This window comes from Anomaloglossus baeobatrachus, chromosome 5 (assembly GCF_048569485.1).
Source record: "Anomaloglossus baeobatrachus isolate aAnoBae1 chromosome 5, aAnoBae1.hap1, whole genome shotgun sequence".
Taxonomy (NCBI): Eukaryota; Metazoa; Chordata; class Amphibia; order Anura; family Aromobatidae; genus Anomaloglossus; species Anomaloglossus baeobatrachus.
In genome coordinates, this window is record NC_134357.1 from 517,674,394 (window position 1) to 517,699,211 (window position 24,818).

At 50.6% G+C, this 24,818-nt stretch overlaps 1 protein-coding gene across 1 annotated transcript in view; it reads left to right on the forward strand.

Moving 5' to 3' along the window:
* The window catches only part of LOC142312869 (uncharacterized), a 288,408-nt gene that overhangs the window by 104,554 nt on the left and 159,036 nt on the right, over nucleotides 1–24,818 (forward strand). The window contains 2 exon segments of the mRNA XM_075351855.1: nucleotides 18,410–18,533; nucleotides 18,617–18,713. The gene's annotated coding sequence lies outside the window, so the exon portion shown is untranslated.

The window sequence follows — 24,818 nt, forward strand, 5'->3', positions numbered from 1 at the left end:
ATGCCGGAAAATATTAACTCTATCTTAAAGTGAACCTGTCATCAGAAATTTAGCTATAAAGCTAAAAGTTCCCCCCTCTGCAGCTCCTGGGCTGCATTCTAGGAAGCTTCCTATAGTTCTTGTGGCCGCTTTTATACCAAAATAAACACTTTGTAAACTTGTACCTTTTCTTATGCAAATTTCGTAAATCTTCCATGGGGGCGGGCTGCCTGGGGTCCGTTGCTGTCCTCCTGCCAATTTACGCCGCCCCCGAACGCTGAATTTCAAAGCTCAGGACGCCGCCCCTGGGTGCCCGTGGTCCCGCGCATGCGCTGTTCCACTGTAGCGGTGCCGTGCACGTGTGACCGCTGGTGACGCTTTGCGCGGGCACGAGGTTATGGGCGGCGCTGTGAGTGTCATCAGCAAGTGCCGCCCATAACCTCGTGACTGCAATTTCCCCTATTACTCCGGACATCACCTCTTTCCCATCCTGCTCAGCAGCAGGTGACGTCCGGTCATCTGGCCAGCGAGTGCTTGCGCATAACGCTGGAGTAATAGGGGAAAGTGCGGTCACGAGGTTATGGGCGGCACTTGCTGATGACACTCACAGCGCCGCCCATAACCTCGTGCCCGCGCAAAGCGTCACACAGTGCACAGCACCGCTACAGTGGAACAGCGCATGCGCGGGACCACGGGCACCCAGGGGCGGCGTCCTGAGCTTTGAAATTCAGCGTTCGGGGGCGGCGTAAATCGGCAGGAGGACAGCAACGGACCCCAGGCAGCCCGCCCCCATGGAAGATTTACAAAATTTGCATAAGAAAAGGTACAAGTTTACAAAGTGTTTATTTTGGTATAAAAGCGGCCACAAGAACTATAGGAAGCTTCCTAGAATGCAGCCCAGGAGCTGCAGAGGGGGGAACTTTTAGCTTTATAGCTAAATTTCTGATGACAGGTTCCCTTTAACCTATGTCCAGCTAACCCATTTAAACATGAGACTTCATAACTGACATTACATCAATACGATTGAGGATTTCTGGGGACATGTGACAGCCGTCCTCCTCCTTACAGTCACCGCTCACTAGAGGGAATGGGCTGTAATCACATTGACTGACAGCAGGTGCTGAACACAGAAACTGCACAGCAGGCGATCACTATGCAGGGAGGAATGACAGCCCTACTGCCTATAGTGAGGGGACTGCACACTATATATATGTCTGTGCTGCGCTAACAGGACCTGTGATGATGTCACCTGGACGGGAGAAGTCAGGGGTCACATGTTACACATCCCTTCCTGGAAACTCCACAATGACTCCTCCCCTCCAGGTGACATCATCACAGGTCCTGTAAGCACAGAGCAGCCATATCTCTCTCCCTAGCACATTGATTGACAGCAGGCGACAACTGTACAGGAAGGGATGACAGCAGTGCTGACTGTAGTGAGGGGACTGACTGCACACTATATATATGTCTGTACTGTGCTACCAGGACCTGTGATGATGTCATATGGAGGGGAGGAGTCAGGAGTCACATATTACACAGCACTTCCTGGTAATTCTAGAATGACTCCTCCCCTCCATGTGACATCATCACAGGTCCTGTAAGCACAGAGCAGCCATATATCCAGTGTGCGGCTCTGCAGGAGGAGGTATGTGGAGATTCCCCATTACATTAACCATCTCAGTGCTGCGCTCACACTCCAGGAGACAGAACGTGTTCCTGTCTGTGCGGCTCTATCAGGAGATCTGTCTGTATGGGATTAGATTGGGTCACTTCCCTCCTGACGCCGCTCGCTACTCTGTTATTGTACAGTTTCCATATTATTATTATTATTTATTATTATAGCGCCATTTATTCCATGGCGCTTTACAAGTGAGAGAGGGTATACGTACAACAATCATTAACAGTACAAGACAGACTGGTATAGGAGGAGAGAGGACCCTGCCCGCGAGGGCTCACAGTCTACAGGGAATGGGTGATGGTACAATAGGCGAGGACAGAGCTGGTTGCGCAGTGGTCTACTGGGCTGAGGGCTATTGTAGGTTGTAGGCTTGTTGGAAGAGGTGGGTCTTGAGGTTCCTCTTGAAGCTTTCCACGGTAGGGGAGAGTCTGATGTGCTGAGGTAGAGCATTCCAGAGTATGGGGGATGCACGGGAGAAATCTTGTACACGATTGTGGGAAGAGGAGATAAGAGAGGAGCAGAGAAGGAGATCTTGTGAGGATCTAAGGTTGCGTGCAGGTAGGTACTGGGAGACTAGGTCACAGATGTAGGGAGGAGACAGGTTGTGCATGGCTTTGTATGTCATGGTTAATGTTTTGAACTGGAGTCGTTGGGCGATGGGAAGCCAGTGAAGGGATTGGCAGAGTGGCGAGGCTGGGGAGTAGCGAGGGGAGAGGTGGATTAAGCGGGCTGCAGAGTTTAGGATAGATTGGAGGGGTGCAAGAGTGTTGGAAGGGAGGCCAGAGAGCAGGAGGTTGCAGTAGTCGAGGCGGGAGATGATGAGGGCATGCACTAATGTTTTTGCAGATTCTTGGTTAAGAAAAGCACGGATCCGGGAGATATTTTTGAGTTGTAATCGGCATGAGTTGAAGAGGGCTTGGATGTGTGGCTTGAAGGATAGAGCAGAGTCGAGGGTCACTCCAAGGCAACGAGCTTGTGAGACTGGGGTGAGTGAGCAACCATCAAGTTTGATGGAAAGGCTTGTTGGAGGAGATGAGTGAGGAGGAGGAAAGACAATAAACTCTGTTTTGTCCATGTTAAGTTTTAGGAATCGCGCAGAGAAGAAGGATGAAATAGCAGACAAACATTGTGGTATTTTGGTTAGTAGAGAGGTAATGTCAGGTCCAGAGAGGTAGATCTGTGTGTCATCTGCATAGAGATGATACTGGAAGCCGTGGGACTCTATGAGCTGTCCCAAGCCGAAGGTATAGATGGAGAACAGCAGGGGTCCAAGAACTGAGCCTTGAGGGACACCGACAGATAGGGGGCGAGATGAGGAAGTGGTGTGAGAATGGGAGACGCTGAAAGTTCGGTCGGTTAGGTATGAGGAGATCCAAGATAGGGCCAAGTCTGTGATGCCCAGAGATGAGAGAATCTGTAGTAGGAGGGAATGGTCTACTGTGTCAAAGGCAGAGGACAGGTCCAGGAGGAGGAGGATAGAGTAGTGTCGCTTGGCTTTGGCGGTTAGTAGATCATTGGTGACTTTGGTTAGGGCAGTTTCGGTAGAATGATGTGGTCGGAAGCCAGATTGAAGCCGGTCAAAGAGGGAGCAGGAGGAGAGGTATGAGGACAATTCAAGATGGACATGCTGTTCCAGTAGTTTTGAGGCGTAGGGGAGAAGGGATATGGGGCGATAGTTTGACACAGAGGATGGGTCAAGGGAGGGCTTTTTGAGGATGGGTGTAATAGAGGCATGTTTAAAGCATGAAGGGAATACACCATTTGCTAGTGATAGGTTGAAGAGATGGGTTAGGGCTGGGATGAGGACTGCGGTGATGTTGGGGATGAGGTGCAATGGGAGCGGGTCCAGTGCACAGGTGGTTAGATGTGATCTTGAGAGTAGAGTGGAGAGATTGTTTTCTGTCATGGTGGAGAAGCTGGATTTGGAGGAAGAGGGATGAGTAGCTATGATAAGGGGCTGTGGTGATTGTGGGCCAAAGCTTGCTCTGATGTTGTCAATCTTCCGCTTGAAGAAAGAGGCAAAGTCTTCAGCTGAGATGAGAGGAGAGGGAGATGGTGCCGGAGGATGGAGGAGAGAATTGAAAGTGTTGAATAGCTGTTTAGGGTTGTGAGAGAAAGAAGATATGAGGGATGAGAAGTAGGTTTGTTTTGCAGCAGTGAGTGTCGACTTGAAAGTGGTGAGGGACTCTTTATATGCAATGAAGTGCTCAGTGGAATGAGACCTCTTCCATCTGCGCTCAGCAATTCTGGAAGCCCGTCTAAGTTCTTTAGTCTGCCTTGTGTGCCAGGGTTGCCTGTTGATTGTGCGGGTTTTGGTGTGTGTGAGGGGGGCAGCTGATTCGAGAGCTGCAGAGATTGTAGTGTTGTATAAAGTTGCAGCGGCATCTGCATCATGTAGAAATGCAATGTCTGTGAGGGGGAGAAGGGACTGAGAAAGGGCGTGTAAATCAATGTGTTTGATATTTCTTCGAGGGTGTGAAAATTTGTGGAGGGGGGGTTGCATACTTGGAGAAGAGAGGGAAGAGAATGTGAGTAGGTTGTGGTCAGACAGGGGGAGAGGCAAGTTAGAGAGGTTAGATAGGGAACAGAGGCGAGTGAAGATGAGGTCCAGCATGTGGCCATCTTTGTGAGTAGCTGCAGAAGACCATTGGGTGAGGCTGAAGGAGGAAGTGAGTGTTAGAAGTTTGGAGACAGATGAGTGGGAAGTGTCAATGGGGATATTGAAATCACCCATGATGATGGTGGGGATGTCGGTTGAAAGGAAGTGTAGTAGCCAGGTGGTGAAATGGTCAAAAAAGGCAGTGGCTGGCCCTGGAGGGCGGTAAATGACAGCCAGCTGAAGGTTGGAGGGGGCGTAGATGCGTACGGAGTGCACCTCAAAAGAGGGGAGCGTGACAGAGGGTGGTAGTGGAATTGGTGTAAAGGAGCATTGGTCAGACAGGAGCAAACCAACTCCTCCACCATGCTTGTTACTGGGGCGGGGGGTGTGAGAGAGTTGGAGACCGCCATAAGAAAGTGCAGCAGGAGAGGCTGTGTCAGAGGGGGTGAGCCAGGTTTCTGTGATGGCGAGGAAGGAGAGTTTATTAGTGATGAACAGATCATGAATATAGGATAGTTTGTTGCAGACAGAGCGAGCGTTCCATAGAGCTCCTGTTAGTGGGACTGGGGGAGCGGGGGCTGGGTGGATGGGTATGAGGTTTGCGAGGTTGGGGAAATTTGTGTTAGGTTGTTGAAGAGGGTTTGAAGTGACAATAGGGATGTGGTGAGGAGGACCTGGATTTGAAGCAATATCCCCAGCAGTGAGGAGAAGCAATGAGAGTGTTAGTAAGTGGGAGCAGGAGAGGCTGTGAGATGGACGTGTGTGTCTGGAGACACTGGGTGTAATATTGAGGAAAATGTCTGAGGGGAAGGTGAGATGGGTGGGGAGGATGGAAGGAGAAATGAAAAGTTCATTACTGGGTTTAGGGATCAGAGGGGGCAGTAAAAAGTGAAGTATTATAGGGGTGAAAGTGAATAGAAACACAAACATTGTTTACAGTGCCTATGTATGTGGTTACCTTCCGGTCCAATTCTGGCCTAATTCAATGCATCATACTTGTATTGTGCAGACGAAAAGTCTTGTGCAGACTTTTAGTTGCCCCACTATATACACATACAAGTGCACTCAGCTGTGAAGGGGTGGGTTGCAAGACTAACCCCTTGATCACTCAATCAAAGAAAAAAAAAAAAAAACAAGATTCAGCTTAACATAGGCAAAATAAACAAAGGTCATAAAAGGGGGATGCAAAACAGGGGGGGAAAGATCACAGTGAGATGCTGGAGGATGTCAGGAAGATATTGAAGCAAAGAAAGAACAGGTCAGATATAGTGCAAAAGTAGAGTGCATGAATTGACATACCAGGTATTAGAACACAGCAGAGCAAAGTGGAGTGGAAATCAGTTCATGGGAAAGTACACGTGTGTCACTGTTGACAGACAGTCCTGTGGTGTCAGGCTGTAGAAGGTCTCAGCGTTTGGCTTTACAAACTGCTCCCGAATATTCTATTCTTCTGGCTGTGGTGTAAATAGTATCCTATGTATCTTCTGTACTTGGGGTTAATCCTTTTCCTTTTAAGACTCTGCAGATATCCAAACCTTTCAGCTGCTAATTATTATCACTTCCCCTTGTGTTCTTAAATGCTCACATTTCCTCTTGTTTGCTGGTTATAGAGATATATTCCTATACAGGCCTTTGATGTAAGCGGTCAGCTTGTATTCATCTGAAGATATATTGTTGTTTGTTGCTGTACCTTACCTTTCCGAGTCTTATTGGACATAAGTTATTCTTTCACTTCCCCCTATTTGTGCTCCTTGTGTCTTAGTTAGAGCTTAGTGGGATTGACTAAGTGCTCATCCCAGCCGTTCCTTACCTAGGGCCCAGTTCAGGGTCAGCCAGGGCCAGGAATCTATCTAGGGTGGTCAGGGAAACCAGCAGAAGGTTTGATCAGCGTTCGCCTGCTCCATGTTGTCACTATCTATATATATAATTGCCTTATTCTGTCTGTCTGTCATGCTCCGAAATTGTGTCCTTACGGTGACACAAAGCTGATTGGCCGCTGGGCTCGCCATGGCCCCGCCCCCCCCACACGGATTGGCCTCTCGCCCCGGCTCTCTGCAGGCCCCGCCCCCCCTCACGCAATGCACGGCATTGCACGCTCGTTCTGGCCCAACTGACACGGAGCTCTGACTCCCAGGTGAGTACACACACACACATCAGATCACACTCACTCTCACACACACCTCACACATCACATCCACACACTCACAACATCCTGGGATATCGCTTGCTTCTACACCGGCTCCGTCAGGATCCCAGCAGCGCCAGACATAACCTTGCGATGCTGGAATCTTGACGGAGGCCGTGAACGCTGGTAACCATTATACACATCGGGTAACTAAGGTCCCTTAGTTACCCGATGTGTATCATAGTTACCAGTGTACACCGGCTCACACTCACTCTCATACACACCTCACACACACATCACATCGCATCCACACATCAAGGTCCTGCAGCGGCGGAACATACACACACGCACACACATAACAGCACACACATACACACACACAAATCAGATCACACTCACTCTCACACACACATCACATCGCATCCACATACTCACAACATCCTGGGATATCGCTTGCTTCTCGGCGGCGATACTGTGCTGTGAGCTTCCAGGACCTGCCGGAGGATCACATGGCCAGAAGCATGTGGTATCTCCGGATGTTGTGAGTATGAGCGGGTATGTGCAATATCGTCAGTGTGTGTGTGTGTGAGTGTATGCGATCGGGTGTGTGTGAGTGTATGTGATCGGGTGTGTGTGGGTGTGTGTGAGTGTATGCGATCGGATCTGTGAGTGTCGGCAGAAGAGCATGGCGTGCTGGAGGAGGCTGGGAGGAGAGAGGCTGATCCTGGGGAAGGCTGGGATGAGGAGGCTGATGCTGGAGACGGAGAGGCTGATGCTGGAGACGGAGAGGCTGATGCTGGAGACGGAGAGGCTGATGCTGGGAGGAGAGAGGCTGATGCTGGAGACAGAGAGGCTGATGCTGGAGACAGAGAGGCTGATGCTGGAGACAGAGAGGCTGATGCTGGAGACAAAGAGGCTGATGCTGGAGACAGAGAGGCTGATGCTGGAGACAGAGAGGCTGATGCTGGGGACAGAGAGGCTGATGCTGGGGACAGAGAGGCTGATGCTGGGGACAGAGAGGCTGATGCTGGGGACAGAGAGGCTGATGCTGGGGACAGAGAGGCTGATGCTGGGGACAGAGAGGCTGATGCTGGGGACAGAGAGGCTGATGCTGGGGACAGAGAGGCTGATGCTGGGGACAGAGAGGCTGATGCTGGGGACAGAGAGGCTGATGCTGGGAGGAGAGAGGCTGATGCTGGGAGGAGAGAGACTGATGCTGGGGACAGAGAGGCTGATGCTGGGGACAGAGAGGCTGATGCTGGGGACAGAGAGGCTGATGCTGGGGACAGAGAGGCTGATGCTGGCGCAACATGGGGGATGCAGCACGTTTGGGAGTGCGGAGCATGTCGGATGGAGCACGTTTGGGAGTGCGCAGCATGGCGGATGGAGCACGTTTGGGAGTGCGCAGCATGGGAGATGGAGCACGATGGGGAGTGCGCAGCATGGCGGATGGAGCACGATGGGGAGTGCGCAGCATGGCGGATGGAGCACGTTTGGGAGTGCGCAGCATGGCGGATGGAGCACGTTTGGGAGTGCGCAGCATGGCGGATGGAGCACGTTTGGGAGTGCGCAGCATGGCGGATGGAGCACGTTTGGGAGTGCGCAGCATGGCGGATGGAGCACGTTTGGGAGTGCGCAGCATGGCGGATGGAGCACGTTTGGGAGTGCGCAGCATGGCGGATGGAGCACGTTTGGGAGTGTGCAGCATGGCGAATGGAGCACGTTTGGGAGTGCGCAGGATGGGAGATGGAGCATGATGGGGGGTGCGCAGCATAGGGGATGGAGCATGTTTGGGAGTGCGCAGCATGGCGGATGGAGCACGTTTGGGAGTGCGCAGCATGGGGGATGCAGCACGATGGGGAGTGCGGAGTATGGCGGATGGAGCACGTTTGGGAGTGCGGAGTATGGCGGATGGACCACGTTTGGGAGTGCGCAGCATGGCGGATGGAGCACGTTTGGGAGTGCGCAGCATGGGAGATGGAGCACGATGGGGGGTGCGCAGCATAGGGGATGGAGCACGATGGGGAGTGCGCTGCATGGGGGATGGAGCACGATGGGGAGTGCGGAGTATGGCGGATGGAGCACGTTGGGGAGTGCGCAGCATGGCGGATGGAGCACGTTTGGGAGTGCGCAGGATGGCGGATGGAGCACGTTTGGGAGTGCGCAGCATGGGAGATGGAGCACGATGGGGAGTGCGCAGCATGGCGGATGGAGCACGTTTGGGAGTGCGCAGCATGGCGGATGGAGCACGATAGGGAGTGCGCAGCATGGCGGATGGAGCACGTTTGGGAGTGCGCACCATGGCGGATGGAGCACGTTTGGGAGTGCGCAGCATGGCGGATGGAGCACGTTTGGGAGTGCGCAGGATGGGAGATGGAGCACGATGGGGGGTGCGCAGCATAGGGGATGGAGCACGATGGGAAGTGCGCTGCATGGGGGATGGAGCACGATGGGGAGTGCGCTGCATGGGGGATGGAGCACGATGGGGAGTGCACACCTCCCCCCAACACACACACACACACACACACACGCGCACTGCACAACACACCACACACACACACACTGGGAACCACAAACAACTGCCCTACACAGACACCCACACTCACAGACAACGCTGCACACACAAATATACGCACATACTGCACAACACACACATTGCACAAAACATACCTCCCCCCAAAACACACCACACACACACAAACCGCGCAACACACACACAACGCTACAGACACACAGCGCTCCACAAACAACGCAACACACAAAGAACACCGCTCTCACCCCCCGCCACACCCAGACAACACCCAGAACATGTACAGCGCCCTACACAAACACTTGGTAACTACACACAACAACATATATATATATAAACAAAAATCATACATGAACTACACAATACGTAAATTCTAGAATACCCGATGCGTAGAATCGGGCCACCTTCTAGTTATTATATATTAACCCCTTCACGACCGCGGGCAGTAAAATTACATCCTATTTTAACGTGACTTAACGACCAGGGACGTAATTTTACTGCCTAAACTTCATTTGATTGCCGTGGCCATAGCAACGGCTTTCAAATGATGTCCCCTGCTGTTTCTTACAGCAGGGGACCTTTGCTTGACCCCAGGGGGGGTGGCATCGCCACCCCCTATCGACGATCGATGTGATTGGCTGTTCAAATCTGAACCGCCAACCACATCGATCGCACTAATTTCGGCAAAAATAATGCCCGAATTAGTGCGATCCTGTGAGATCCAGCTATGAGATGCCGCAGCTGCTGCAGCATATCATAGGTGGACCTCAAACATGCCGCCCCCAGCCCCTGCAGCACTGATTGGAGCGATCGTGCTATGACGCGCAATCGCTCCAATCAGTGTGCAGTGGGGCGGTCTGATCTGCCGGTGGCCGCCCTCCCCAGGCCTGTACTGCTCTGGGGACCCTCCCCCAACATGGCTGCAGCGTGGAGTGGCTGGTACTTTTGGTACCACGCCACCGCTGCTGCCGCCGCAGACGCCGCCTCTGCTGTCACCGCGCCAGCTCCAAAGGTAAGTATTGTGCTCCGGCGATGGCCCCTGCGCGCTCCCGTGAAGGCCCCTGCGCGCTCCTGTGAAGGCCCCTGCCCGTGCCCCCCCAGATCTGCCCCCCTACGCCCCGATCTGCCCCCCTACGCCCCGATCTGCCCCCCGGCATCCCGATCTGCTCCCCACGCGATCTGCCTGCCTCCTCTGTCATCTGCTTCCAAGGTTCCTTCCTTCTGCCTTTGCTTCTCCGCCCCCTCTGCTCTCCCTCTAACCCCCCCCATCTGCTCCCCCCTCTCCCCATCCCCCCCCCCCTGCCCCCCCCGACGTCCTCTTACCTGCCTTCACGGGTCGTCCGAGGTCTTCACTGGCCCGATCACATCTGCCTCCATCTGGGTCCTTCTGCTGATCTGTCCAACGTCCTGCCTGCTGCTGGTGTAAAGCTGTCTATCTCACTGCCTTCTTGTTCCTCTGCAACTCTTCTGGTCAGTGATCCTCTTGGTACTGTGAGTATAACTTTTTTTTTTTTTTTTTATTGTATCTTGTCCATTTTTACACTTCATCTGTCCGTGCGTCCCGCCAAGCGCTGATCAGGGATGCAGATAACGGATCTGCATCCGTGGTCAGTTTTTGGCATGACTTTTTTCCGTATTCGCGACGCTTTTTGTATCGCGTCCGTCCGTGCGTCCCGCCGAGCGCTGATCAGGGATGCAGATAACGGATCGGCATCCCTGCTCAATTTTTGGCGTAACTTTTTTCCGTATTCGCGACAATTTTTGTATGGCATCCGTCCGTGCGTCCCGCCGAGCGCTGATCAGGGATGCAGATAACGGATCGGCATCCCTGCTCAATTTTTGGCGTGACTTTTTTCCGTATTCCCGACGCTTTTTGTATCGCATCCGTCCGTGCGTCCCGCCGAGCGCTGATCAGGGATGCAGATAACGGATCGGCATCCCTGCTCAATTTTTGGCGTGACTTTTTTCCGTATTCGCGACAATTTTTGTATGGCATCCGTCTGTGCGTCCCGCCGAGCGCTGATCAGGGATGCACATAACATATCTGCATCCATGGTCAATTTTTGGCGTGACTTTTTTTTTATGTATCCCCGACGCTTTTTTTATCGCATCCGACCGTGCGTCCTGCAGCGGCCGATCAGTGCACTGCGTCTGTGCGTTTGAAAAGTCAAATGGCGCTCCTTCTCTTCTGAGCCCCGCCATGCGCCCAAACAATTACTTTCCACCACATATGAGGTATCTGCGTACTCAGGAGAAAATGCACAATACGTTTTATGGTGCATTTTTTCCTGATAGCCTTGTGAAAAAAAAAGCTACCTAGTTGAAGCAACCGTTTTGTGGTAAAAAAATTTTTTTTCTTTTCACGGCTCAACGCTATAAACTTCTGTGAAGCCCCCAGGTGTTCAAAGTGCTCACCAAACATCTAGAAAAATTATTTGAGGGCTCTAGTTTCCAAAATGGTGTCACTTGTGGGGGAGCTCCACTGTTTAGGCACCATAGGGGGTCTCCAAACGTGACATGGCGTCCGCTAATGATTCCAACCAATTTTGCTGTCAAATGGCGCTCCTTCTCTTCTGAGCCCCGCCATGCGCCCAAACAATTACTTTCCACCACATATGATGTATCTGCGTACTCAGGAGAAAATGCACAATACATTTTATGGTGCATTTTTTCCTGTTACCCTTGTGAAAAAAAAAGCTACCTAATTGAAGCAACCGTTTTGTGGTAAAAAAATTTTTTTTTTCTTTTCACGGCTCAACGCTATAAACTTCTGTGAAGCCCCCAGGTGTTCAAAGTGCTCACCAAACATCTAGAAAAATTATTTGAGGGCTCTAGTTTCCAAAATGGGGTCACTTGTGGGGGAGCTCCATTGTTTAGGCACCTCAGGGGGTCTTCAAACCTGACATGGCGTCCGCTAATGAGTGCAGCTAATTTTGCATTTAAATGGCGCTCCTTGCCTTCCGAGCACTGCCGTGTGTCCAAACATTTGATTTCCACCACATATGAGGTATCTGCGTACTCAGGAGAAAATGGACAATATATTTTATGTTGCATTTTTTCCCAATACCCTTGTGAAAAAAAAAGCTACCTAGTTGAAGCAACAGTTTTGTGGTAAAAAAAATTTTTTTTCTTTTCACGGCTCAACGTTATAAACTTCTGTGAAGCCCCCAGGTGTTCAAAGTGCTCATGAAACATCTAGAAAAAATATTTGAGGGCTCTAGTTTCCAAAATGGGGTCACTTGTGGGGGAGCTCCATTGTTTAGGCACCTCAGGGGGTCTTCAAACCCGACATGGCGTCCGCTAATTAGTGCAGCTAATTTTGCGTTCAAAAATTCAAATGGCGCTCCTTGCATTCCGAGCACTGCCGTGTGTCCAAACATTTGATTTCCACCACATATGAGGTATCTGCGTACTCAGGAGAAAATGGACAATATATTTTATGTTGCATTTTTTCCCAATACCCTTGTGAAAAAAAAAGCTACCTAGTTGAAGCAACAGTTTTGTGGTAAAAAAAAATTTTTTTCTTTTCACGGCTCAACGTTATAAACTTCTGTGAAGCCCCCAGGTGTTCAAAGTGCTCATCAAACATCTAGAAAAAATATTTGAGGGCTCTAGTTTCCAAAATGGGGTCACTTGTGGGGGAGCTCCATTGTTTAGGCACCTCAGGGGGTCTTCAAACCCGACATGGCGTCCGCTAATTAGTGCAGCTAATTTTGCGTTCAAAAATTCAAATGGCGCTCCTTGCATTCCAAGCACTGCCGTGTGTCCAAACATTTGATTTCCACCACATATGAGGTATCTGCGTACTCAGGAGAAAATGGACAATATATTTTATGTTGCATTTTTTCCCAATACCCTTGTGAAAAAAAAAGCTACCTAGTTGAAGCAACAGTTTTGTGGTAAAAAAAAATTTTTTTCTTTTCACGGCTCAACGTTATAAACTTCTGTGAAGCCCCCAGGTGTTCAAAGTGCTCATCAAACATCTAGAAAAAATATTTGAGGGCTCTAGTTTCCAAAATGGGGTCACTTGTGGGGGAGCTCCATTGTTTAGGCACCTCAGGGGGTCTTCAAACCCGACATGGCGTCCGCTAATGAGTGCAGCTAATTTTGCGTTCAAAAATTCAAATGGCGCTCCTTCCCTTCCGAGCTCCGCTGTGCACCCAAACAATTGATTTTTACCACATATGGGGTATCGGCGTACTCAGGAGAAAATGCACAATAAATTGTAGGGTGCACTTTCTCTTTTCTCCCTTGTGAAAATGAAAATTTTATGGCTAAAGTAACATTTTTGTGTTAAAAAGTAAAATTTTCATTTTTTCCTTCCACATTGCTTTGGTTCCTGTGAAGCACCTAAAGGGTTAATAAACTTTTTGGATGTGGTTTTGAGCAGAGTGAGGGGTGCAGTTTTTAGAATGGGGTCACTTTTGGGTATTTTCTGTCACCTCGGTCTCTCAAAGTCACCTCAAATGTGATGTGGTCCCTAAAAAAAATTATTTTCTAAATTTTGTTGGAAAAATGAGAAATTGCTGATGAACTTTGACCCCTTCTAACTTCCTAACGAAAAAAAAATTTGTTTCGAAAATTGCGCTGATGTAAAGTAGACAAGTGGGAAATGTTATTTAGTAACTATTTTGTGTGACATATTTCTCAGATTTATGGGCATAAATTTTCAAAGTTTGAAAATTGCGAAATTTTCAAAATTTTCGCCAAATTTCCTAAATTTTCACAAATAAACGCAAAAAATATCGGCCTAAATTTACCACTGACATGAAGTACAATATGTCACGAAAAAACAATCTCAGAATCGCCAGGATCCGTTGAAGCGTTCCAGAGTTATAACCTGTCAAAGTGACACTGGTCAGAATTGCAAAAAATGGCCCGGTCATTAGGGTGTTTTAGTGGCCGGGGGTGAAGGGGTTAATGTTCTATCATTATCTGTTACTGACGGTCACAGTTCTGCTGTCCGATCTCTATGGATGTTCCTGCACATTATTATTATTATTATTGCTTCTCCTCACTGCTGGGGATATTGCTTCAAATCCTGGTCCTCCTCACCACATCCCTATTGTCACTTCAAACCCTCTTCAACAACCTAACAAAAATTTCCCCAACCTCGCAAACCTCATACCCATTCACCCAGCCCCCGCTCCTCCAGTCCCACTAACAGGAGCTCTATGGAACGCTCGCTCTGTCTGCAACAAACTTTCCTATATTCATGATCTGTTCATCACTAATAAACTCTCCTTCCTCGCCATTACAGAAACCTGGCTCACCCCCTCTGACACTGCCTCTCCTGCTGCACTTTCTTATGGTGGTCTCCAACTCTCTCACACCCCCCGCCCCACTAACAAGCATGGTGGAGGAGTTGGTTTGCTCCTGTCCGACCAATGCTCCTTTACACCAATTCCACTACCACCCTCTGTCACGCTCCCCTCTTTTGAGGTGCACTCCGTACGCATCTACGCCCCCCTCCAACCTTCAGCTGGCTGTCATTTACCGCCCTCCAGGGCCAGCCACTGCCTTTTTTGACCATTTCACCACCTGGCTACTACACTTCCTTTCCACCGACATCCCCACCATCATCATGGGTGATTTCAATATCCCCATTGACACTTCCCACTCATCTGTCTCCAAACTTCTAACACTCACTTCCTCCTTCAGCCTCACCCAATGGTCTTCTGCAGCTACTCACAAAGATGGCCACATGCTGGACCTCATCTTCACTCGCCTCTGTTCCCTATCTAACCTCTCTAACTTGCCTCTCCCCCTGTCTGACCACAACCTACTCACATTCTCTTCCCTCTCTTCTCCAAGTATGCAACCCCCCCTCCACAAATTTTCACACCCTCGCAGAAATATCAAACACATTGATTTACACGCCCTTTCTCAGTCCCTTCTCCCCCTCACAGACATTGCATTTCTACATGATGCAGATGCCGCTGCAACTTTATACAACACTACAATCTCTGCAGCTCTCGAATCAGCTGCCCCCCTCACACACACCAAAACCCGCACAATCAACAGGCAACCCTGGCACACAAGGCAGACTAAAGAACTTAGACGGGCTTCCAGAATTGCTGAGCGCAGATGGAAGAGGCCTCATTCCACTGAGCACTTCATTGCATATAAAGAGTCCCTGACCACTTTCAAGTCCACACTCACTGCTGCAAAACAAACCTACTTCTCATCCCTCATATCTTCTTTCTCTCACAACCCTAAACAGCTATTCAACACTTTCAATTCTCTCCTCCGTCCTCCGGCACCACCTCCCTCTCCTCTCATCTCAGCTGAAGACTTTGCCTCTTTCTTCAAGCGTAAGATTGACAACATCAGAGCAAGCTTTGGCCCACAATCACCACAGCCCCTCATCATAGCTACTCATCTCTCTTCCTCCAAATCCAGCTTCTCCACCATGACAGAAAACAATCTCTCCACTCTACTCTCAAGATCACATCTAACCACCTGTGCACTGGAACCGCTCCCATCGCACCTCATCCCCAACATCACCGCAGTCCTCATCCCAGCCCTAACCCATCTCTTCAACCTATCACCAGCAAGTGGTGTATTCCCTTCATGCTTTAAACATGCCTCTGTTACACCCATCCTCAAAAAGCCCTCCCTTGACCCATCCTCTGTGTCAAACTATCGCCCCATATCCCTTCTCCCCTACGCCTGAAAACTACTGGAACAGCATATCCATCTTGAATTGTCCTCATACCTCTCCTTCTGCTCCCTCTTTGACCGGCTTCAATCTGGCTTCCGACCACATCATTCTACCGAAACTGCCCTAACCAAAGTCACCAATGATCTACTAACCGCCAAGCGACACTACTCTATCCTCCTCCTCCTGGACCTGTCCTCTGCCTTCGACACAGTAGACCATTCCCTCCTACTACAGATTCTCTCATCTCTGGGCATCACAGACTTGGCCCTATCTTGGATCTCCTCATACCTAACCGACCGAACTTTCAGCGTCTCCCATTCTCACACCACTTCCTCATCTTGCCCCCTATCTGTCGGTGTCCCTCAAGGCTCAGTTCTTGGACCCCTGCTGTTCTCCATCTATACCTTCGGCTTGGGACAGCTCATAGAGTCCCACGGCTTCCAGTGTCATCTCTATGCCGATGACACACAGATCTACCTCTCTGGACCTGACATTACCTCTCTACTAACCAAAATACCACAATGTTTGTCTGCTATTTCATCCTTCTTCTCTGCACGATTCCTAAAACTTAACATGGACAAAACAGAGTTTATTGTCTTTCCTCCTCCTCACTCATCTCCTCCAACAAGCCTTTCCATCAAACTTGATGGTTGCTCACTCACCCCAGTCTCACAAGCTCGTTGCCTTGGATTGACCCTCGACTCTGCTCTATCCTTCAAGCCACACATCCAAGCCCTCTTCAACTCATGCCGACTACAACTCAAAAATATCTCCCGGATCCGTGCTTTTCTTAACCAAGAATCTGCAAAAACATTAGTGCATGTCCTCATCATCTCCCGCCTCGACTACTGCAACCTCCTACTCTCTGGCCTCCCTTCCAACACTCTTGCACCCCTCCAATCTATCCTAAACTCTGCAGCCCGCTTAATCCACCTCTCTCCTCGCTACTCCCCAGCCTCGCCACTCTGCCAATCCCTTCACTGGCTTCCCATCGCCCAACGACTCCAGTTCAAAACATTAACCATGACATACAAAGCCATGCACAACCTGTCTCCTCCCTACATCTGTGACCTAGTCTCCCGGTACCTACCTGCACGCAACCTTAGATCCTCACAAGATCTCCTTCTCTGCTCCTCTCTTATCTCCTCTTCCCACAATCGTGTACAAGATTTCTCCCGTGCATCCCCCATACTCTGGAACGCTCTACCTCAGCACATCAGACTCTCCACTACCGTGGAAAGCTTCAAGAGGAACCTCAAGACCCACCTCTTCCAACAAGCCTACAACCTACAATAGCCCTCAGCCCAGTAGACCACTGCGCAACCAGCTCTGTCCTCGCCTATTGTACCATCACCCATTCCCTGTAGACTGTGAGCCCTCGCGGGCAGGGTCCTCTCTCCTCCTATACCAGTCTGTCTTGTACTGTTAATGATTGCTGTACGTATACCCTCTTTCAGTTGTAAAGCGCCATGGAATAAATGGCGCTATAATAATAATAATAAATAATAATAATAATAATAATAAATAGCGCCATTTATTCCATGGTGATTTACATGTGAACGGGGTATACATAATGAAAACAAATACAATAATCATGAACAATGCAAGGCACAGAAGGCAAGATGACCCTACCCACAAGGGTTCACACTTTATAACTTTGTCTTGTTTTCATTACATATTTAATAAATATTCAGATATTTTAGATTTTTCTTTTTAGATTTGTTCTGTCTTTGGTGCCGGATTGGAAATATTCTGTGATAAATCTCTGTGTGTGACTATAATTGGATTGTGTGGTTTACCGGGGGCAGGACGGGGCCAGGACTGGATGTAGTGATCATGTGAAGCCGGTAACAGCTCCGGAGATATCTTACATGGGATCTTTCTGATGTTACATCATCATCTTCTCCCCATTCAGGACCCTGCAAAATTGGATCCTCTCAGATCTTCGGTATAAAGACCCCGTCACACATAACGAGATCGTTGCTGAGTCACAGTTTCTGTGACACAGCAACGATCTCCCCAGCGATCTCGTTATGTGTGACACCTACCAGCAATCAGGCCCCTGCTGTGAGATCGCTAGTCGTTGCTGAATGGTCCGGACTATTTTCTTCAAAGGCGATGTCCTGCTGGGCAGGACGTATCGCTATGTTTGACACTGTGTGACAGGGCCCCAATGACAGCAGAGATCGTTATACAGGTCGCTACTGCGACCTGTATCGTTATTGAGTCGTTGGTAAGGTCTGACTGTGTGACATCTCACCAGCGACTTACCAGTGATCCTTATCGGGTAGTATCGTTGTCGGGATCGCTGGTAAGTCGTTGTGTGTGACTGGGCCTTAAGAGAATTCCCCTGATTGACCCATCAAGGATGGATAAGGACAGGGACAAGATGGTGGAGAGGATATTACACCTCACCCTTGAGATCCTCTTCCGGCTTACTGGAGAGGTGAGAGATTCTGATGATGTCACATTACATCATTCTTATCTATGGGAATAACAGATGGACAGATCTGGAGAGGTGAGGACTCTGGAAATGTCTGTAGTGAGATTTATTAACGTGTCTCTCAATAACCAGGATTACAAATTAGTGAAAACCTCTAGTGAGCGCTATAAGGACTCTGTGTCTGAGACTTGTAGAAGACCTTCAAGCCCAATCACGGGGCCTCCACGCAACCGCCTGATACATGAGGACATCAATGACCAGAAGATCCTAGAACTCATCTACAAGACGATTGAGCTGCTGACTGGAGAGGTGACACTGCTGGGAATGCTGGGACATTATACAGTAACGCTAAGAAGGTATCGGGGGATGATGATATCATTGTATGTGTCAGGTTCCTATAAGGTGTCAGGATGTCACCATCTATTTTTCCATGGAGGAGTGGGAGTATTTAGAAGGACACAAAGATCTGTACAAGGATGTCATAATGGAGGTTCCCCAACCCCTCACATCACCAGGTAATAGACAGGACTAAATAAACACAGCCTATAATTATCTGTATGTAAGGAGTGAATTCATTCCCTGTATGTGTTTCCTCCAGTTCTATCCAGTGAGAGGACAACACCAGAGAGATGTCCCCGTCCTCTTCTTCCACAGGACTGTAAACAAGAATATTCCATGTTCCTCAGGATAATCAGGTAGATGGAGAGAAGGTGTCATGAAATCTCCTATGATGTGTAGACGGCTGTGAAGGTCTTGTGCTTAGTCTTGTTTTATCCTCCAGTGTTATACACTTTATGGTCAATTTATTAGAGACACCGGCCCCTTCCTAATTAAAAAGTTTATGTATGTAAATTTGACCCGTGATCCTTGAGAGCAGCAGAAAATGAAGTGAACAGCTTTGGTGTGAAGCCACATAAAAATGAGCAGATTGAGTGATCTGAGTAACTTTGAGTATGGTATGGTCATCAGTGCTAGATCAGGCGGGCCAGTATTTCTGAAACTGACAAACTCATGAGGTTTTAACATACAGTACAATGGTATCAAGAGTATACTGAGAACAGGGTCTGGTTTGCAAACTTTGGCCTGGGGGGCAAGCACACATCAGTGGCCCATGACTAGTGGCCATCTTCACTGTATTTACCTGCAACTGCTTCAATTAGGGAGTAAAGGTTACAAGGCTTTAAAAAGCTAAAGCCGGAATAGTGATGGGATAGTTGTGGTCAAATGCTGACTAAATTCTCTTGCAGTTCTATCAGTGCTACCGAGATAGGTGCCGGAGACTAGTGAACACTATGTTGAAAATATAGAGGAATTGTGTCAGTGTGCGCACAGCGCTCTATCACCAGTCATCAGACTGCTGTTACTGCTAGTGACTACAGAAATTTGTCTAGAGCTTGGAAAACAGTGTTGAAGACAAAACAGTGTGTGTCTTGGAAATTGCATGTTGTCTTTTCAGATATACACGGCTCCAATATAAAACTGACAAAACAGTTAATCTAAAGGAACCGCACATTGACTTATTTATTCTAAACCTGCGTAAATACTTGTGTAGTGTCAGTGTGTTTATATACTCATTAATCGCTGTCTTCTCCGGTGTCCAGCGCCGCTCCCATCCTTTTCTCAGTCACCTGATGGCTCTTCAGACTCTCAGGATCACACTGCGCTCTACATGACTCAGAGTAGGCTTTTACAATGTAAATTCATGGAGCGTCAGAGAGATTTATTCACAGACAGAAAGCAGAGTGATCTGTAGAGTCTGTACTGGTGTTGCGGCCGGGGGCAGACCGCAGCTAAGGGGGGCTGCTCGGGGACGCTCGGGTCCGGTGGCTTTGCCGTGGCTCGAGCGGGAGCCGGACCCAGACTCGAGCAGCTGTCCGCCACCCACAAGTCAAAAGGGGTTTTTTGTTTAAAAGGGGAGATTGTCCGTGACGCCACCAACGGTGTGTGGTGAAGTGGGACACCACCGCTGCCATTGCGGGACACCCCGGGGGAGATGTAATGGCAGCCGGATGTTAATCCCTCCGTGGGTAGGGATGGTTGCCCCGGGGCCCAGTCAGTATCTCTATGCAGGTTATGGCGATTGGCTGGGGCTTGCGCGCCTGGATGGACCGAGGGATTTTGGATTACTCACGAGTAAATGAACCACACGAGTCTTTTGGTAAACCAAGGTGCTGGTGGCTGGCCGCCGCGGCTGGTTGTACTCTGGTCTCCCCCCCCGGGCTGATGGTTGCCGTCTTCTCCTCTGCACTGACTGTGTTTGTGTTTTGGAATTCCCGGTATGGAACACGGGAGTCCGCTCCCGGCTTCTTGTGTTCCTGAGGAGCCATGAACATGCTGGCTTCAAGAGGACATGAAGACAGGTGGATCAGAGCAGGCCAACGTGGGAATGGGAGTGAGGTGAGTATGTGTTTTTATTTTTCTTACATGTGTATGGAATGTCTATCTCTATATAGGGGTTATGTGGGGCTTTTGCTGTATAAAAAAAAAAGGCTATGTGGGGGCTCATACTGTATTTAGGAGTCTATGTGGGAGCTCCTGCTGTATATAGGAGCTATGTAGGAGTTCATACTGTATATAAGGGTCTACGTGGGGTTTCTGCTTTATGTAGGGGCTATATGGGAGCTCCTTCTGTACATAGCATACTATGTAGGGCTTCTGCTGTATATAGGAAGCTATGTGTGGGCTCATCCTATATATAGGATGCTGTGTGTACTCAATTTGTATATACAGGGGCTATGTGGGGACTCCTGCTGTATATAGCAGGCTATATGGATGCTCCTATGTGGAAGCTCATACTCATACTAGGTGTCGGGGCCGTAATGTATATAGGGGCTATGTGGGGCGTCTGCTGTATTCAGGAGCTATGTGAGGGTTCCTGCTGTATATTGGAGGGTATGTGAGAGCTCCTGCTGTTTATAAGGGTTATGTGGGAGTTCCTGCTGTATATAGGTTTTTTTTTTGAGGGAGCTCATACTATATATAGGGGCTATGTTGGGGCTACTGCTGTATGTGTACCGCCCCGGGGCTCGGCCGGCTGCCGAGCCACTCGGGTCCGTGCTAGACGGTGGGTGGCTCGAGCTCCTCCCGGACCCTGGGGTCACGTCGCTCTGAAAGGGGGTTGGCGCTACGTGTAGGAATTTCGGTGGGGAAGGTTCACGGCCGAGGCCGTGGAGTTTAGAGGTGTAAGTTCGTGATGCCACCCACGGGTTGTGGTGAATGTGGACACCACTGCTGCTGTTAACTAGGCTCCCGGGGACGGTGTTATGCAGCCTGGTGTTGACCCCTCCGTGGGTAGGGGGTGATGGTCCCGGGGCCCGGTGGTTGTGAGGTGCGGGCAACATGGTGTGGTGCGGTGTGCGGCCTGAGGGCACTGTTGTACTTACTATGACAGATACACCGGAGTCTCTGGTAAACCAAAAAGGATGGTGGTCGGTGCCTGCAGCCGGCTGCGCTTTGCCCCTCTCTCAGATTGGTGGTTCCCGCCTTTCTCCTGCACCTCTTTGTAGAACTTGACTGCCTATGCTTCAGCAACGGTAGTCCTCTCCCCGGCTTTATGTGTGTCGGGGAACCAGTTTGCCCGCAGGCGCTGGCTCGTGGGATCTCTCTGCCTGTGCGGTGGCTTTCTATCCCCCTCGGTGGGCTGTTGCCGTCTTTCGGGTCTTGGGACGGGAAAGGACCTAAGGTCCCGACCTCAATCAGTGAATTCGACGTGGTCCAGTGGCTTCTGGACATCGTTCTGGGTCTGAGTACCCCTCCTGGTGCTCCGGTTTCCAGTTGGCTCCCCGGTTCGGTGCCGGCGGGCCACTACCCTGCCCCAGTCCCTTACGGTTCCACCAGCCGTCTTCCCGGCTCCTGCAGGTGGCAGCCACCGTCTGCCTCCTTGCCAGAGGTGACTGAGCTCCAACCCAGACATCTGGTGTTAGACTGTGGCAGACCTGGTCACAGTTCTGTACTTGAACTCCACTCCACTTCACTGTCCAAACTCAACTCTCAACTCCAACTGACAACTGAACTACTGTTTCCTGTCTCAGGCTCTCTGGGCTCCTAGGTGGGCGTGGCCAACTGCCTGGCTCCGCCCCCTGGCGTGACCATTGAACACTGAGAGAGGTGACAAGGGTTTATAGGTTGGCTGCTGTCACCTTCTTAGGGGCTGCTGTTTGTGCAGGGGGTCTACCTGTGACTACCTGGCTAGTCCAGGGCGTCACATATGGAAGAGGCTATGTGGGGCTCCTGCTGTATATAGGAGGCTATATGGGAGTGCCTGCTGTATATAGAAAGCTATGTGGGCATCCTGCTGTATACAGGGGCGATATGGGTGCTCTTGTTGTATACAGGAGTTATGTGGGTGCTCCTGCTGTATACAGGGGCTACGTGGGGGCTCCTGCTGTATACAGGGGCTACGTGGGGGCTTCTGCTGTATACAGGGGCTACGTGGGGGCTCCTGCTATATACAGGGGCTACGTGGGGGCTCCTGCTATATACAGGGGCTACGTGGGGGCTCATGCTGTATACAGGTGTGACGCCCTGCCCGGGCCAGGTAGTCACAGATAGGCCCCTGCACTACACCTTTCCCTCACAGGTGACATCAGCCAACCTTTAAAACCCTAGTCACCCCCTCAGGGCTAGATGGACACACCAGGGGGCGGAACCAGGCGGTTGGAAGACGCCCACCAAGGAGTCTAGACAGCCCGGGGCGGGGAAAGTCAGACAGGACAGTGTTAGAATTCAAGTTGGAGAGGAGTGTGGGCTGGAGCTGGGTGCAGCTCCAGCAGAGGCGAATACCCCCAAATTGAACGGCGCCAGGGTAGGAGCCCTCGTGCCAGTGGCTAGGAGGCAGACGGCGGTCTCCGTGTGCAGGAGCCGGGAAGACGGCTCGGTGGAGCTGAGGTGGACCGGGACAGGGTAGTGGCCCGCCGGTACCAACCCAGGGAACCGACTCGGAAACCGGAGCACACAGGGGGGTACTCGGACCCTGAAGCCAAGTCCAGAAGCTACTGGAACTAGTTAATTTACCGATTGAGGCGAGGACTAGAGGTCCTGTCCCACCCAAAGTCCCTATTAGAAGACAACAGCCCACCGAGGAGGATAAAAGGCCACCGCCAGGGCTCAGAGATCCCACGGACCAGTGTCTGCGGGCAAGGCCTCCTTAGGCCACATCCAGCCGGGAGCAGACTCCTGAAGTTGCAAGCACAGGCAGTCCACCATCTTACAAAGGTGCAGGAGAATGACAGAGACCACCAGCCGGGTGGGGGATCGGAACGCAGCCGGCTGCGGGCGCCGACCGCCATCACCTTGGTTTACCAGTGACTCGTGTGTTTCCTTCAATAGTGAGTACACCAGCACACTGCGGTCGCCCATCTCCCTGCACCAAGACCCCAACGGGCCCCGGGGCCACCATCCCTGCCCACAGAGGGGTTAACAACTTGCTGCATAACATCTCCCCCGGGTGCCCCGTAACTGCAGCGGTGGTGTCCGGCCTCGCCGCATACCGTGCGTGGTGTCGCGAACTTGATGCGGCTCAGCCCGTGCATGTACGTCTTACATCCACCACTATAAACCCCTGTTTGATTGGAGGGACCGCGAGACCCCTGGGTCCGGAGACCCTTGAGCCACCCACAGAAGGTCCGGACCCGAGCAGCTCGGCTGCTGAGAGCGGGGCGGCACACAAGGGCTATGTGGGGGCTCATACTGTATATAGGAGGCTATATGGAGGCTGATACTGTATATAGGAGGCTATGTGGGGGCTCATTATGTATAACTGGGCTATGTGGGGCCTCATGCTATATACAGGGGCAATGTGATGGCTCATGCTGTATATAAGAGCTATGTAAGGCTGTGTGCACACGATGCGTTTTTTACCGCGGAAACGCTGCGTTTTGAACCGCAGCGTTTCAGTGGCAAATTGCATGCGTTCAGCTTTCCCAGCAAAGTGTATGGGAAAGCTGAAAAATCAGTGCACATGCTGCGTTTCTTTCCGCAGCGTTTTGGATGCCAAAAATCGGTGCGGAAAGAAAAGCAGCATGTCACTTCTTTTGTGCGTTGTGGTTGCGTTCTCTCCCCCATTGAAATCAATGATGTGGGGTCAGAACGCAGCCACAACGCATGGACCTGCTTTTTTGTTGCGGTCCGCGGCCTTTGTCGGCACGCCAGAACGCAGGCATTTACCTGGAAGTGAGGTCAAGAGGTTTCCTGTTGACCTCACTTCCTGGCAAAGCCCCCGGTGTCGCCAAAGTGCCCGCCCCGACCCCCGACCCCCCTCCCGAAAAACCAACATGGCCGCGCGCACAGTAGCGCATCGGCCGCCCTGCTCCTATGATTTCTGTCGCATGTGCAATAACACATGCGACAGAAAACTGTTCCCCAGGCCCTGCCCGTTCACCCCAATTCCCCCCGGTGTCATGCATACCTGTCCGGTCGCAGCGCTGATCCCCCGCGGCCCCCTCCTCCTTCACAGCAGACGCCGGCCGGTCACATGTGCAGAGCAGCTGACAGCCAGCACAGTGTTCAGAGAGCTGTGCTGGCTGCTCGCAGTCTGCAGCTGTGACCCGGGGAGAGTGGGTGCAGATTTTTGGCACCCACTCTCCTCAAATGGAGGGTCTGCCCTCCTAGAAAATGGGGGATACGTTCCCTGAACGTGCCCCCATATTCTAGAAGGTCCAGAGGCGACGTGGGACATCCATATGGATTTCTGCGGACCCATTTTTTTTTATTAAATTGGAGAACAAGGGAATGATTTGGGGAGTGTTTTTTCTAATAAAACATTTTTTGTTGTCTTTTTTTGCTTTTGTTTACTGTCAATT